Source organism: Pongo pygmaeus, chromosome 11, assembly GCF_028885625.2.
Source record: "Pongo pygmaeus isolate AG05252 chromosome 11, NHGRI_mPonPyg2-v2.0_pri, whole genome shotgun sequence".
NCBI lineage: Eukaryota > Metazoa > Chordata > Mammalia > Primates > Hominidae > Pongo > Pongo pygmaeus.
In genome coordinates, this window is record NC_072384.2 from 57,457,099 (window position 1) to 57,473,790 (window position 16,692).

Below are 16,692 nucleotides of genomic sequence, written 5' to 3' on the forward strand. Positions count from 1 at the left end.
GTTCCAACCAGCCTGGCCAACATGGTGAAACCCCGTATCTACTAATAATACAAAAAAATAAAAAATACAAAAAGGCTGAAGGAGGAAAATTGCTTGAACCCGGGAGGCAGAGGTTGCAGTGAGCCGAGATTGCGCCACTGCACTCCAGCCTGGGCGATAGAGTGAGACTCTGTCTCAAAAATAAGTAAATAAATAAATAAATATAAAACATACACTAATGGGTTAAGCCTAATTTAGCTTCAGGAATTGGAAAATTAGATTTGGGTCCTACCTCTGAACACTCACTGCTTTTTGCATGATCTTAGATAAGTTGCATTTCTTCTTTCATTCATTCTCCATCTGTAAGTCAGTAAGTCCTCCTTAATTGTGTTTTCCTCTTCAGAGGAATGGTGTCAAACTTCAAGAGAAATACACCCAAGTTCTTAGGTTTTTAGAGTGGTAGTTAGGCAGACACGAGCAGGGCAGGAGAGGGCCCCCACCAGGAATGTCAGGTGACCATCAGGTGATGGTCAGGTTGTTTTTAAACTGTCTCTCCAAAATAATTGGTTGCAGCTGGAGCCAGAAAAAGACAGCCTCCCAATAGACAGAAAATACCCGAAGCTGGTGATCAGTAGCTTTCTGATAAAATCTCAGGAGTCGGGCGAATGGGCTCAAACATGCACACTAAGAGGCAAAATGGCAGAGTTTAACCGGTATATGACCTTCCTCTAGGAACACTCAACTGGTAAGGAAAAAATGCCCCAGGTGAGCGTGCACACAACTTCAGTAAACACACTGCACATGCATCCCCTCCCAAGTGCTGGCGGGCCATCACACATATGGACAGCCCACTCCAAGGGAAAAATCAAGGAAGAAGAAATGCCAACCCCAGAACCGTGCCAATGTAGAAAATCCCAAGTCAAGGGTCAGACAGGGCACTTGGCTCTTTCAAGTGGTCTGCTGGGCCCTCTTCCAAGTGTACTTTGCTTCCTTTCATTCCTACACTAAAACTTTAAATAAACTTTCACTGTTGCTCTAAAATTTGCCTCGGTCTCTCACTCTGCCTTATGCCCCTTAGCCAAATTTTGTCCTCTGAGGAGGCAAGAATCAAATTGCTGCAGAGCCATATGGATTTGCTGCTGGAATGAGGTGACTTCGCAACCCTCCCCAGTAGTCACCAGGAGCTGGCAGACTGGCAGGAAATTCTGCTGCCCACCGGAGTAAAATGCAAACTGAGTCAAAGAGCCATAAAGTGTACTCAGATATTAAAAATCTATAGGCAAGGAATTCTAGCTGGGGGTCAGGTTTTCCAAGCAACCAGGGATTTTCTTTGCTTTTAGGCATTTTCTTCTCATCTTGAATGAAAAGTATTAAATACTATGTAACAATTTTTTTTTCTTTGAGACAAGGTCTCACTCTGTCACCCAGACTGGAGTATAGTGGCATGATCACAGCTCACTGCGGTCTCAACATCCCAGGCTCGGGTGATCCTCATCCTCCCGGGTAGCTGGGACTACAGGGGTACGCCAACATGCCTGGCTAATTTTTTGTATCTTTAGTAGAGATGGAGTTTTGCCATGTTGTCCAGGCTGGTCTTGAACTCGGGCTCAAGTGATCCTCCCACCTTGGCCTCCCAAAGTGCTGGGATTACAGGCATGAGCTACTGCGCCTGGCCAACAATTTCTTAAAGATAAGGAATTACCATTAAAACCAATGATTCTTAACTCTATCCAAGCGCAACTCCCTTCCTATTATAGATATTTTATAAGACCTGCTTACAATTTTGTCATTAACTAAATAGACTATGTAACTTACAAGTGAACATAATTTTAAAAAGCAACATAATGCCTAATTATGTAAAGGAGTCATAAAAGCAAAGTTGTTTATAATATAGTATGTATTTCAAAAGGTAAATATCTAGTTTTGACTTCTAGACAAAATAACTTAGATGCTTACACTAATATATAGAATAAATGTAAATGAGACAGCTATACATGTAGTCTGATATAGGTGTGTTATATTGGAAACTTTAAAATCATATGCAGCATTGCTAGTGATTTTGTGATTTTCCTAAATGTTGAATACCTGATGGTATATTTCTAACAAAATATTCCTGGAGGCTGGGCTTGGTGGCTCACGTCTGTAATCCCAGCACTTTAGGAGGTCAAGGAAGGAGGATCACGTGAAGCCAAAGTTCAAGACCAGCCTGGACAACATAGGGAGACCCCCCATCTCTAAAAAAAAAAAAAAAGCTGGGCATGGTAGTTACCACTACGATGCTACATGGTAGGACTACCCCTGTAGTCCTAGCTACTCAGCAGGCTGAGGTTGAGGTTGGAGGACTGCTTGAATCTAGGAGTTTGAGGATGCAGTGAACTATGATCATGCCACTGCACTCCAGCCTGGGTAACAGAGCAAGGTCCTGTCTCTTTAAAAAAAATTTCTGGAAAATTTAAATCTATTAAACATATGAAGAAACTACTTGGTATTTATTTGCAAAATGAATTAAGTTCTAATTTCAGATCATTAAAAACAACTTTTTCAGCTAGATATGTCTTTGGTGGACATTGAAAAGTATGCGAGATGTAGGGCAATTCTTACCGCATGGGACAGTCTTACGCATTTTAAGAAATACTGTATTGGCTGGGTGCGGTGGCTCACGCCTGTAATCCTAGCACTTTGGGAGGCTGAGGTGGGTGGATCACCCGAGGCCAGGAGTTCAAGACCAGCCTGACCAACATGGAGAAACCCTGTCTCCACTAAAAATACAAAATTAGCCAGGTGTGGTGGTGCATGCCTGTAATCTCAGCTACCCGAGAGGCTGAGGCAGGAGAATCGCTTGAACGTGGGAGGCGGTGGCTACGGTGAGCCAAGATTGCGCCATTGCACTTCAGCCTGGGCAACAAGAGCAAAACTCTGTCTCAAAAAAAAAAAAAAAAAAGATGTTAAAAAAAGAAATATTGTATTCCCAGTACCAATCCACTAAATGTTAGTTGCTTCCAGTTGTAACACTACAAAAACTTTCTCACAAATGTATAAAATGCTAACTAATAGTAATACCACCTCTAATGAGAAACTCTACTATAAACAATGTCTGGCTCTTGGTATGTATTTAATACATGCTTATTGATTTGGTGGATGAATGATTATATAAATATTAAATCTCAAAAATAACTTTAATTTCTGACTGTATCAGAAAACCCAACCAACAGTAGTTTAGACAAATTAGAGTATATAACTTTTCACTAAGAAGTTTGGAGTTAGGCAACCCAGGATTGGTCCTACAGCTCATGATGTCATCATTGTTTATGGTTTCTGTTTTATTTCTATTTAGCCATTCTTAGCAAATGTGTTATTTCCTAATGAATTAAAGATGGATGCTTCATCTCTGGTTCTCACATCTATACTCGAAGCAGGAAAGTCGAAGGAAGAGGAAAGGATCATTGCCCACAGACGTCCTCTTCTCTTATTGGCCAGAACTATGTCACATGATCAATGCTAGCTGCAAGGGAAGCTATCATCCTCTCCCTCAAAGTAATATTGCTGCCATATAAAATATAAACAAGCCAGGCGCCATGGCTCATGCCTGTAATCCCAGCACTTTGGGAGGCCAAGGCAGGTGAATCACGAGGTCAGGAGTTTGAGACCAGCCTGACCAACATAGTGAAACCCCGACTCTACTAAAAATACAAAAATTAGCCAGGTGTGGTGGTGTGCACCTGTAACCCCAGCTACTCAGGAGGCTGAGGCAGGAGAATCGCTTGAACCTGGGAAGTGGAGGTTGCAGTGAACTGAGATTGCGCCACTGCATTGTCCAGCCTAGGCGACAGAGTGAGATTCCATCTCAAAAAAAAAAAAATATATATATATATATATAAAAAAACAAATAAACTTTCAAACACATTACTGAACTGCCCAGAAATTAAAGGCTCCCAGAAACTAAAAATAAAGTGAACATGGAACCTCTTAAGAGGTGAGAAAAGTGCTAAGGCCTTTGCCTTAAGAACATATGCTAAACTCTAGTGATCTTGACATTGCATTTATAATGGTTTCACAGGAAGTGGGGTGGAGAACAGAAGACAAAGCTTGAGGCCTGCCCAGTGTTTGGAGTCTAATAGTAGACCTTGACTCAAAGTTGGAAAATGAAATGGCAAGCCACAGACTATAGAAAATATTCATGAAGATGTGTGTTCAGAATATATAAAAACTTCTACAAATAGGTATCAAAAAGAAAACCCAATTTTAAACAGGAACAAAAGTCTTGGCAGGACACTTTAAAAAAGAAGATAGGCTAATAGCCAATAAGTCCATGAAAAGACACTCAACATCATTAGTCATCAGGCAAATGCAAATAAAAAGCACAATGAGATACTATGACACATCCATTAGAAGGTTAAAATTTAAAAGACTAATCAAACCAAATATTGGAGAGGATATAGAGCAACTAGGACTTTCATACATTTCATATATTGCTGATAGAAATATAAAATATGCAATGATTTTGGAAACTGCTTGGCAATTTCTTCAGATGTTAAACACATCCCTACTATATATCTTAAGATGTTAAACACATACCTACTATATATCCAAATAAATGAAAATATATGTCTACACAAAAGCTTGCGCATGAATGATCAATGCACCATTAATAATAGTCAAGAAGTAGAAACAACCCAAATGTCCATCAACTGATAAAAGCATACACAAAATGTAGTATATCCATACAATGGAATATTGTTTAGCTGTAAAAAGGAATAAAGTACTGATACATGCTATGATATGGATGGACCTTGAAAACATGATGATAAATGAAAGAAGCCAGACATGCAAAAAAATACATATTATATAATATCATTTACATAGCATGTATCCAGAATGGGTAAAGTCATACAAACAGAAAGATGGTTAGTGGTTGTTGGGGGCTGGAAGAGAAGGAAGTGGGGAGTGACTTCTAATGAGTAGAAGGTTTCTTTTTAGGGTGATAAAAATATTCTGGAATTAGATAGTGGTTATGCTTGCATAACTGTGCCAAAAACCACTGGATTGTATACTTTAAATATGGGTAGATTGTATGGCATCTGAGTTACATCTCAATAAAGCTGTTGTTAAAAATATATATATAAGCTATATACATCATCAACACTGCCACCATCCCAATTACCATTGCCAATATCTTGGTATACAGCCTTCTAAACTCATTTCTGTGCATCATATATACTTGTTAAAGAATGAAAATTGGATTATACCATGCATATCCTTTAAGAAGTGTTGTTGTTGCTTTTTAGATACAAGATTTCACTTTATTACCTAGGCTGGATGTAGTGGTGCAATCATAGCTCACTGCAACCTCAAACTCCTGAGCTCAATTGATCCTCTCAATCCTCCTGCCTCAGCCCCTTAAGTAGGTAGGACTACAGGTACATGCCACAACACCCAGCTAATATTTTAATTTTTTGTAGAGACAGGATCTCACTATGTTACCCAGGCTGGTCTCAAACTCTTGGCCTCAAGCAATCCTCCCACTTAAATCTCCCAAAGTGCTGGGATTACAGGCATGTGCCACCACATCTAGACTTTATAGAAAGTATTTTAAATTACAACACACATGACTTTATAATCATAAAGTAATATCAGACTGGAAGACCATTGTCTTTTTTCTGATTTTAGGAGTAAAACTGTCAGTCTTTCATCATTAAATATTATATTAGTTCTGGGGTTTTCATAGATTCTCTTTATCAGGTTAAGTTCCCTTTTACTCCCCATTTGCCAAGTGTTTTTTTTTTTTAAATCATGACATGGTGTTGCATTTTATCAAATGCATTTTTTGCATTAATTGAGATGATCATATGGGTTTTTCTGTTTATTAATATGGTATATCCTATTGATTGATTTCCTTATGTTGAGCCAACCTTGCATTCCTGTGATAAATCTCATTTGGTTATGGTATAAAATCCTTTTTTAAGTGTAAATTGGCAAATTTTATTTATTTATTTATGACACAGTCTCACTCTGTTGCCCAGGAGTGCAGTAGTGTAATCTTGGCCCACTGCAACCTCCACCTCTTGGGCTCAAGCATTTCTCATGTCTCAGCCTCCCAAGGAACTGAGACTATAGGCATGTGCCACCACACTTGGCTAATTTCTGTATTTTTTTGGTAGAGGTGGGGTTTCACTGTGCTAGCCAGGCTGGGCAAATTGTATTTAGACCTAATTAATCTACATATGAATGGACCTCACTGTCTCAATTATGGAGTTTCATTATAACATCATTGTATTATTCCATTCTCACACTGCTAATAAAGACATACTTGAGACTGGGTAATTTATAAAGGAAAGAGGTTTAATTGACTCACAGTTCTCCAGGGCTAGGGAGGCCTAAGGAAACTTACAGTCATGATGGAAAGGGAAACAAACATGTCCTTCTTCACATGGCAGCAGCAAGGAGAAGTGCAGAGCAAAGAGGGAAAAAGCCCCATTTAAAACCATCAGATCCATGAGAACTCACTCACTATCATGAGAACAGCATTCAATTACCTCCAACTGGGTCCCTCCTATGACACATGGGGATTATGGTAATGACAATTCAAAATGAGATTTGGGTGGGGACACAGCCAAACCACAGCATTATGCCCTGGCCCCTTCCAAATCCCATGTTCTCACATTTCAAAACATAATCATGCCTTCCCAACAGTCCCCCAAAGTCTTAATTCATTCCAGCATTAACTCAAAAGTCCAGGTTCAAAGTTTTATCTGAGACAAGGCAAGTCCCTTCTGCCTATGAGCCTGTAAAATCAAAAGCAAGTTAGTTACTTTCTAGTTACACTGGGGGTAGAGACATTGAGCAAATACACTCATTCCAATGGGGGAAAAATTGGCCAAAACACAGGGGTTATAGGCCCCACCCAAGTCTGAAACCCAATAGGGCAATCATTAAACCTCAAAGTTACAAAACGATCTCCTTTGACTTCATGTCTCACATCCAGGTCATGCTGATACAAGAGGTGGGCTCCTATGGCCTTGAGCAGTGCCACCTTTGTGGCTTTGCAGGGTCCAGCCTCCCTCCTAGCTGCTCTCATGGGCTGGCATTGGGTGTTTGTGACTTTTCCAGGTACATGGGGTAAGCTGTTGGTGGATCTACCATTCTGGGGTAAGATAGTGGCCCTCTTCTCACAGCTCTACTAGGCAGTTCCCCAGTGGGAGCTCTGTGTTGGGGCTCTGAACCCACATTTCCCTTCCACACTGCCCTAACACAGGTTCTCCATGAGGGTTCCACCCCTGCAGCAAACTTCTGCCTGGACATCCAGATGTTTCCATACATCCTCTGAAATCTAAGTGAAGGTTCCCAAATTTCAGTTCTTGACTTCTGTGCACCTACAGGCCCAACACCTTGTGGGAGCTGCCAAGGGCTTGCGCCTTCTGAAGCAACAGCCTGAGTTGTACATTGGCCCCTTTTAGCCATGGCTGGAGCTGAAGCAGCTGGGATGCTGGGCACCATGTCCAGAGGCTGCATAGAGCAGGGTGGCCATGGGCCCAGCCCATGAAGTCATTTTTCCCTCCTAGGCCTCTGGGCCTGTGATGAAAGGGGATATTCTGAAAGTCTCTGACATGCCCTGTAGGCATTCTCTCCATTGTCTTGGTGATTAACATTTGGCTCCTTGTTACTTATGCAAATTTCTGCAGTGGGCTTGAATTTCTCCCTAGAAAATGGGTTTTTACTTACTATCACATCATCAGGCTGCAAATCTTCCAAACTTTTATGTTCTACTCTCTCTTGAATGCTTTGGCGCTTAAAAATTTCTTCTGCCAGATATACTAAATAATTTCTCTCAAGTTCAAAGTTTCACAGATCTCTAGGGCAGGGGCAAAATGTCATCAGTCTCTTTGCATAGCAAGTGACCTTTACTTCAGTTCCCAGCAAGTTCCTCATCTCCATCTGAGACCACCTCAGCCTGGACTTTATTGTCCACATCACTATGAGCATTTTGTTCAAAGCCATTCAACAAATTTCTAGGAAGTTCCAAACTTTCCCATATCTTTCTGTCATCTTCTAACCCTTCCAAACTCTTCCAACCTCTGCTTGTTATCCAGTTCCAAAGTCACTTCCACATTTTGGGGTATATTTACCCGAACAGCTCCACTCCTGGTACCAATGTACTGTATCAATCTGTTCTCACATTGCTGATAAAGACACACCAGAAACTGGGTAATTTATGAAGAGGGTTTTTTTTTGTTTTTGTTTTTGTTTTTGATGTGAGTTTCGCTCTTGTTGCCCAGGCTGGAGTGCAATGGTGCAATCTTGGCTCACCACAACCTCTGCCTCCTGGGTTCAAACAATTCTCCTGCCTCAGCCTCCTGAGTAGCTGGGATTACAGGCATGCCCCACCACGCTCGGCTAATTATTTTGTATTTTTAGTAGAGATGGGGTTTCTCTGTGTTGGTCAGGCTGGTCTCAAACTTCCGACCTGAGGTGATCCACGCACCTCAGCCCCCCAAAGTGCTTGGATTACAGGTGTGAGCCACTGCACCTGGCTGGAAAGAGGTTTAATTGAGTCACAGTTCAGCAGGACTAGGGAGGCCTCATGAAACTTACATAGTGGAAGGGGAAGCAAATCCACCCTTCTTCACATGGTGGCAGCAAGAAGTGCAGAGTGAAAGGGAGAAAAGCCCCTTATAAAACCGTCAGATCTCATGAGAACTCATTCACTATCATGAGAACAGGATGGAGGTAACCACCCCCATGATTCAATTACCGCCCACTTGGTCCCTCCCATGACACATAGGGATTATGAGAATTACAATTCAAGATGAGATTTGGGTGAGACACAGCCATACTATATCAACCATCCTTAGGGGTTATCTTGTTGCACTACCTAGTAGGTAAAAGTGCTTATGGGCTTTGTAGGCAATTCCATCATAAAACCTCGTGGGACAGGATCACCTCCCACCAATCTTTTGCTGAGCAGTATTTTCTGATAAGATAACAGAAGTTTTTAATGCTTTGATTTTTTTCAGATTGGCATGATACGAATGGCAACAGACAAAAATAATGTTAAAAAATCAACCAAATAAAAGGTTGTACACAATAACTTACGTTTATTACAAACAAACAAACAAAAAAAGGAGCGAGAGGAAATGGTCAGAAGCACAACATATAAGATTAAGAATTTTAAAGCAGTGGCTGGACATAATGGCTCACGCTTGTAATCTCAGCAATTTGGGAGGCCGAGGTGGGAGGATGACCTGAGGTCAGGAGTTCAAGACCAGCCTGGCCAACATGGTGAAACCCTGTCTCTACTAAAAATACAAAAATTAGCCAGGCGTGGCAGCAGCCACCTGTAATTCCAGCTACTCAGGAGGCTGAGGCAGAAGAATCCTTGAATCTGGGGGAGGAAGTTTGTAGTGAGCCATGATAGTGCCACCGCACTCCAGCCTGGGTGATACAGTGAAGCCCTGTCTAAAAAAAAAAAAGAACTTTAAAGCAGCTTACATTCTGCCCTAATGGCAGCATAAATTAATAGCTACAAGTGGCCATCTTGCTGCCTGCTGCAGCCAGAGGATACTTTTGAATAACTGGAGAGAAAATTTTGTGAAATACACAGTATGAAGGAAGAAAGCTTGGTGAGTTTTCACTGCAGACTTTGTTTTGGAGTGGCATCCCTTGAATGGCCTGGCAGCATTTCTAACATGAGAGTCCTCTGTAATTGGGCTAGGAGATAACTTTTCTTCTGACTGGGTGGGCATTTTCAGGTCTCCATATTTTTCTCAATAAAGCCAACAAATTGCACTGCATATTAGGTGGGCCCCAAGAATACTACTAGTTAGACTATGTAGCACAGAAGCCCTCCCAGGCTTGCACTACAAGGGGATTCTGAGGCAGGAATGTAGTCCTCATGGTTCCACTCACAGCACCAGGTTGCCATTGCTGGTAGATATTTGGTTGGGATTTGGTTTGCTGTAAATTGGGATATATACTTGTTTCAGCTTACTCTCAGTTTCTGCTGCTTTTAACCATTTCTGTTGCACATATCTGTCAGTAGTTCTCCACAAGAAATAACATTCAGTGATGCTAGTCAATGATTTCCAAGGGAAAAAGTTTTGGTGTATGTCGTTGAAGTCTTTGCCGTATTTTTTCCAGTACCTCTTCAAATAAGCTAGCTTAAGAGGCTGACCATTCTTCCAATTTATCTCTGCATAAAACAGCTTCTTCAAGTGGTACTGAGACACTAATTGCACTGCTCAAATCATAGCTGTGTCTACACAATGTATCGATAGCATGAAAGAAGGTGATGTCTTGGGAAGCTGCAGCAGCACTCATATGCAAATTAGGCTGCCTCGAAGAACTGCTGCAATAGAGAGGTCTAGGGAGTGTCCCAATAGTACTTGCTACAATTAAAAACTGGTTAATTGATCAATCTTTCAGTGGGCCATTTGGATCCCCAAACTTTAACTTTCCATTTTCACTGTTCCCTCTCATCTTATTCTCCTTCTATGAGCATTTCTGGGACGTCTACTTGATATCTAGGTCCCATTCTGAATTCACCTTCATCAGCTAATAGTGTTTTCGATGAGGGGTCAGGATCAATAAGTAGAAGAAATTATCCTTTTTATGAAGATATGACAATACTGATTCTGTCTCATTCATAAGGCAACACTGCAATTTCCCCTAATATGTGTTGAAGGCAAAGATTCATATTGGGGTGACAAAGAAAGTAACTTATGTTTCGATTGATGTTTCTGAGTATTGGTCAAGTAAGGGTCAAATATTGTTTCAGATTCTTCCTCAATTTCTTTAGCATGCATGTCCACAAGCATTATCAGTGTGTTGGAAATATCATGTAACCTGTAAAAGCATACTACTTTTGCTTCCATGTTGCCACTTGCAGTCTTGTCGAGTTTTTCTATCCTGATTATTTATGGGTTGCTGGAGGAATTCTCAAAGTAGACAAAATCTCCTACCTGGTACATGCTGGCCGCCATGTCTGCCAGCCCCCACTCCTGTTCACCGGGTCCCAGTTGAACCCCATTGCCACTACTGCAGCCTCATGGGGAAGGTGCTCTGGGAGGGGGAAGAGAGGGAACAAGGGAAGGAGACAGTGAAGGGAAGGGGATGCTGAGTGGTCTAAAATCTTTTTGTATGTTTTTTTGAATTCAGTTTGCCAGTATTTGGTTGAGCAATGTTGCTTCCATATGTATAAAGATATTGCTCTGTAGTTTTCTTTTCTTGTCATGTGTTTGTCTTGCTTTTATATTAGGAAAGTACTGATATCAAATATTGAGTTAGAAACTGTTCCCTCCTGTTTTATTATTTGCAAAACTTATGAAGAATCAGTAGTAATTCTTCTTTAAACGTTTGGTAGAATTCACCAGTAAATCTGTATAGTCCTGGGCCTTTTCAAAAGTTTTTTGATTACTAATTCAGACTCTTGTTATTGATCTTTTCAGATTTTCTATTCCTTTTTCAATTAGCTTTGGTTGTTTGTATGTTTCCAGGAATTTGTCTATTTCATCTAAGTTATCTACTTTGTTGGCTTATAATTGTTCATAGTATGCCTAATGTCTTAGTCGGCTTGGGTTGCCGTAACAAAATATCACAGACTGTGTGACTTAAACAACAGAAATTCATTTCTTACAGTTCTGGACTTTGGGAAGTCCAAGATCAAGGTCCTAGCTGATTTACTTCCTCTTGAGGGCTTGCTTCCTGATTTACAGACAGCCACTATCTTGATATGTCTTCACAAAGCTTTTCTTTGGTGCATGCATGTAAACAGAGAGCAATAGAAAGAAGAGAGAGATGAGATCTCTCCCTCTTTTTAAATTTTTTTTTTATTTCCGTAGGTTACTGGGGAACAGGTGATGTTTGGTTACATGAGTAAGTTCTTTGGTGGTAATTTTTGAGATTTTGGTGCACTCATCACCTGAGCAGTATACACTGTACACACTTTGTGGTCTTTTATCCCTCATCCCCTTCCCACCTTTTCCCCCTGAGTCTCCAAAATCCATTTTGTCTTTCTTATGTCTTGGCATCCTCATAGCTTAGCTCCCTCATATGAGTGAGAACATACGATGTTTAGTTTCCCACTCCTGAGTTACCTCACTTAGAATAATAGTCTCCAATCTCATCCAGGTCACTGTGAGTGCCATTAATTCATTCCTTTTTATGGCTGAGTAGTATTCCATCATGTATATATATATATACACATATATACGTATATATATATACACATATATACGTATATATACATATATACATATATACACGCATATATACGTACATATATACGTATATACACGTCTATATACGTATACGTATATATGTATACGTATATACACGTATATATATGTATATATATGTATATATATATGTGTATATATATGTATACATATATGTATATATATATGTATACATATATATGTATATATGTATACATGTATATACACGTATATATATATATATTCACACACACACACCAGTTTTGCGTCTTTTTTTTTTTTTTAAGACAGGGTCTCATTCTGTCACCCAGGCTGGAGTGCAGTGGTACAATCTCATCTCACTGCAACCTCCACCTCCTGGATCAAGTGATTCTCATGCCTCAGACTCCTGAGTAGCTGGGATTACATGCGTGCACCACCATGCCTGGCTCATTTTTTTGTATTTATTTTTAGTAGAAACAGGGTTTCACCATGTTCGGTGAGCTGGTCTTGAACTCCTGACCTCAAATGATCCATCTGCCTCGGCCCCCCAAAGTGCTGGGATTTCAGGTGTGAGCCTCTGTGCCCAGCCTTATATGAGTTTATTTATCTACATGTTAATTTATGGGCATTTGGGTTGGTTCCATGATTTTACACTTGCAAATTATGCAACTAAAAACATGGGTGTGCAAGTATCTTTTTCATATGATGACTTCTTTTTCTCTGGGTAGATACCCAGTAGTGAGATTGCTGGATCAAATGGTAGTTCTACTTTTAGTTCTTTAAGGGATCTCCACATTGTTTTCCATAGTGGTTGTACTAGTTTGCCTTCCCACCAGCAGTGTAGAAGTGTTCCCTGTTCACTGCATCCATGCCAACATCTATTATTTTTTGATTTTTTGATTATGGCCATTAATGTGATACAATTATGGTATTTCCATTTCCCTGATCATTAGTGACGTTGAGCATTTTTTCATATGTTTGTTGACCTTTTGTATATTTTCTTTTGAGAATAGCCCAATTTTTGATGGGATTGTTTGTTTTTTTCCTTGCTAATTTGTTGTAGATTCTGGGTATTAGTCTTTTGTAATATGTATAGATTGTGAAGATTTTCTCCCACTCTGTGGGTTGTCTGTTTACTTTGCTGACTGTTCCTTTTGCCATGCAAAACCTCTTTAGTTTAATAAGTCCCAGCTATATATCTTTGTTTTGTTACATTTGCTTTTGGGTTTTTGGTCATGAAATCCTTGCCTAAGCCAACGTCTAGAAGGGTTTTTCCAAAGTTATCTTCTAGAATTTTTACAGTTTTATGTCTTAGATTTAAGTCCTTGATCCATCTTGAGTTGATTTTTGTATAAGCTGAGAGATAAGGAGCCAGTTTCATTCTCCTACATGTGGCTTGCCAATCTTCCCAGCACCATGTGTTGAATAGGGTGTGTCCTTTCCCCACTTTATATTTTTGTTTGCTTTGTCAAAGATCAGTTGGCTTCATTTCTGGGTTCTCTATTCTGTTCCATTGGTCTATGTGCCTATTTTTATGCCAGTACCACGCTGTTTTGGTGACTATGGCCTTATAGTATAGTTTGAAATCAGGTAATGTGATGCCTCTAGATTTGTTCTTTTTGCTTAGTCTTGCTTTGGCTATGGAGGCTCTTATTTGGTTGCATATGAATTTTATAATTGTTTTTTCTAATTCTGTGAAGAACGATGGTATTTTTATGGGACTTACATTGAAATTGTAGATTGGTTTTGGCAGTATGGTCATTTTCACAATTTTTTTTTTTTTGAGACACAGTCTCACTCTGTCATCTAGGCTGGAGTGCAGTCGCATGATCTTGGCTCACTGCAACCTCTGCCTCCTGGGTTCAAGTGATTCTCATGCCTCAGCCTCCTCAGTAGCTGGAATTACAGGTGTGCACTACCACTCCTGACTAATTTTTATATTTTTAGGAGAGATGGGGTTTGCCATGTTGGCCAGGCTGGTCTTGAACTCCTGGCCTCAAGTTATCCACCCACCTTGGCCTCTCAAAGTTCTGGGATTACAGGCCTGAGCCACTGCACCTGGCCATTTCACAATATTGATTCTACCTATTCATGAGCATGAAATGTGTTTCCATTTGTTTGTGTCATCTATGATATATTTCAGCAGTGTTTTGTCATTTTGCTTGTAGAGGTCTTTCACCTCCTTGGTTAGGTATATTCCTAAGCATTTTATTTTATTTTATTTTTTGCAGCTATTGTAAAAGGGGTTGAGTTTTGTTGTTGTTGTTGTTGTTGTTTTGAGATGAAATCTCATTCTATTGCCCAAGCTGGAGTACAGTGGCACAATCTCGGCTCACTGCAATCCCCACCTCCCAGGTTCAAGTGATTCTCCTGCCTCAGCCTCCTGAGTAGCTGGGACTACAGGCACATGCCACCATGCCCAGCTAATTTTTTTGTGTGTTTTTAGTAGAGATGAGGTTTCGCTATGTTGGCCAGGCTGGTCTTGAACTCCTGATTTCGTGATCCGCCTGCCTCGGCCTCCCAAAGTGCTGGGATTACAGGTGTGAGCCACCATGCCTGGCCGTGGTCGAGTTCTTAATTTAATTTTCAGCTTGGTTGCTGTTGGTGTATAGAAGAGCTATTGATTTGCATACATTGATTTTGTATCCAGAAACTGCTGAATTCTTTTATCAGTTCTAGGAGCTTTCTTGAGGAGTCTTTATGGTTTTCTAGGTAAAGGATCATATCATCAGCAAACAGCAACAGTTTGACTTCCTTTTTACCAATTTGGATGTCCTTTATTTCTCTCTTTTGTCTGATTGCTCTGGCTAGGATTTCCAGTCCTATGTTGAAGGGGAGTGGTGAGAGCAGGCATCCTTGTCTTATTCTAGTTCTCAGAGGGAATGCTTTCCACTTTTTTTTTATTCAGTATTATTTTGGCTGTGGGCTTGTCATAGATAGCTTTTATTACATTGAGGTATGTCCCTTGTATGCTGATTTTGCTGAGAGTTTTAATCATAAAGGGATGCTGGATTTCGTTGAATGCTTTTTCTGCATCTATTGAGATGATCATGTGATTTTCATTTTTGATTCTGTTTAAGTGGTGTATCACATTTATTGACTTAAACCACCACTGCATCCCTGGTATGAAACCCACTTGATCATGGTGGATTGTCTTTTTGATATGTTGTTTGATTTGGTTAGCTAGTATTTTGTTAAGGATTTTAACATCTATGTTCATTAGAGATATTGGTCTGTAGTTTTTGTGTCCGGAATTGGTGGGTTCTTGGTCTCACTGACTTCAAGAATGAAGCCAAGGACCCTCGCAGTGAGTGTTACAGTTCTTTAAGGCGGTGTGTCCGGAGTTTGTTCCTTCTGATGTTCGGATGTGTTCGGAGTTTCTTCCTTCTGGTGGGTTCGTGGTCTCGCTGGCTCAGGAGTGAAGCTGCAGACCTTCGCCGTGAGTGTTACAGCTCTTAAGGCGGCTCATCTGGAGTTGTTCCTTCCTCCCTGTGGGCTCGTGGTCTCGCTGGCTTTAGGAGTGAAGCTGCAGACCTTCACGGTGAGTGTTACAGCTCATAAAGGCAGTGTGGACCCAAAGAGTGAGCAGTAGCAAGATTTATTGCAAAGAGCGAAAGAACAAAGCTTCCAAGGTGTGGAAGGGGACCCCAGCGGGTTACCACTGCTGGCTCCCGCAGCCTACTTTTATTCTCTTATCTGGCCCCACCCACATCCTACTGATTGGTAGAGCCCAGTGGTCTGTTTTGACAGGGCGCTGATAGGTGCGTTTACAATCCCTGAGCTAGACACAAAGGTTCTCCATGTCCCCACCAGATATAGAGTGTGGACACAAAGGTTCTGCAGGTCCCCACCAGAGTAGCTAGATACAGAGTGCCGATTGGTGTATTTACAATCCCTTAGCTAGACATAAAGGTTCTCCACGTCCCCACCAGACTCAGGAGCCCAGCTGGCTTCACCCAGTGGATCCCCCACAGGGGCTGCAGGTGGAGCTGCCTGCCGGTCCTGAGCCATGCGCCCACACTCCTCAGCCCTTGGGTGGTTGATGGGACTGGGCGTCTCTGGAGCAGGGGCAGCGCTCGTCAAGGAGGCTCAGGCTGCACAGGAGCCCACGGACGTGGAGGGAGGCTCAGGCATGGTGGGCTGCAGGTCCCGAGACCTGTCCCGTGGGAAGGCAGCTAAGGCCCGGCGAGAAATTGAGCACAGCAGCTGCTGGCCCAGGTGCTAAGCCCCTCACTGCCTGGGGCCAGTGGGGCCGGTGGGGCTGGCCGGCGGCTCCGAGTGCGGGGTCAGCCGAGCCCACACCCACCCGGAACTCGCGCTGGCCCACAAGTACCGCGCGCAGCCCCGGTTCCCGCCAGCGCCTCTCCCTCCACACCTCCCCACAACCTGAGGGAGGGAGCCGGCTCTGGCCTTAGCCAGCCCAGAAAGGGGCTCCCACAGTGCAGCCAAGGGCTGAAGGGCTCCTCAAGTGCCGCCAAAGCGGGAGCTCAGGCAGAGGAGGCACCCAGAGCAAGCGAGGGCT

At 41.7% G+C, this 16,692-nt stretch overlaps 1 protein-coding gene and 1 pseudogene across 2 annotated transcripts in view; one reads left to right on the forward strand and one right to left on the reverse strand.

Moving 5' to 3' along the window:
• UPP2 (uridine phosphorylase 2) overlaps nt 1-16,692 on the forward strand; it is a 263,527-nt gene that overhangs the window by 79,612 nt on the left and 167,223 nt on the right. The gene's annotated exons all lie outside the window — the stretch shown is intronic.
• On the reverse strand, nt 9,452-10,955 carry LOC129031563 (metastasis-associated protein MTA3-like; annotated as a pseudogene).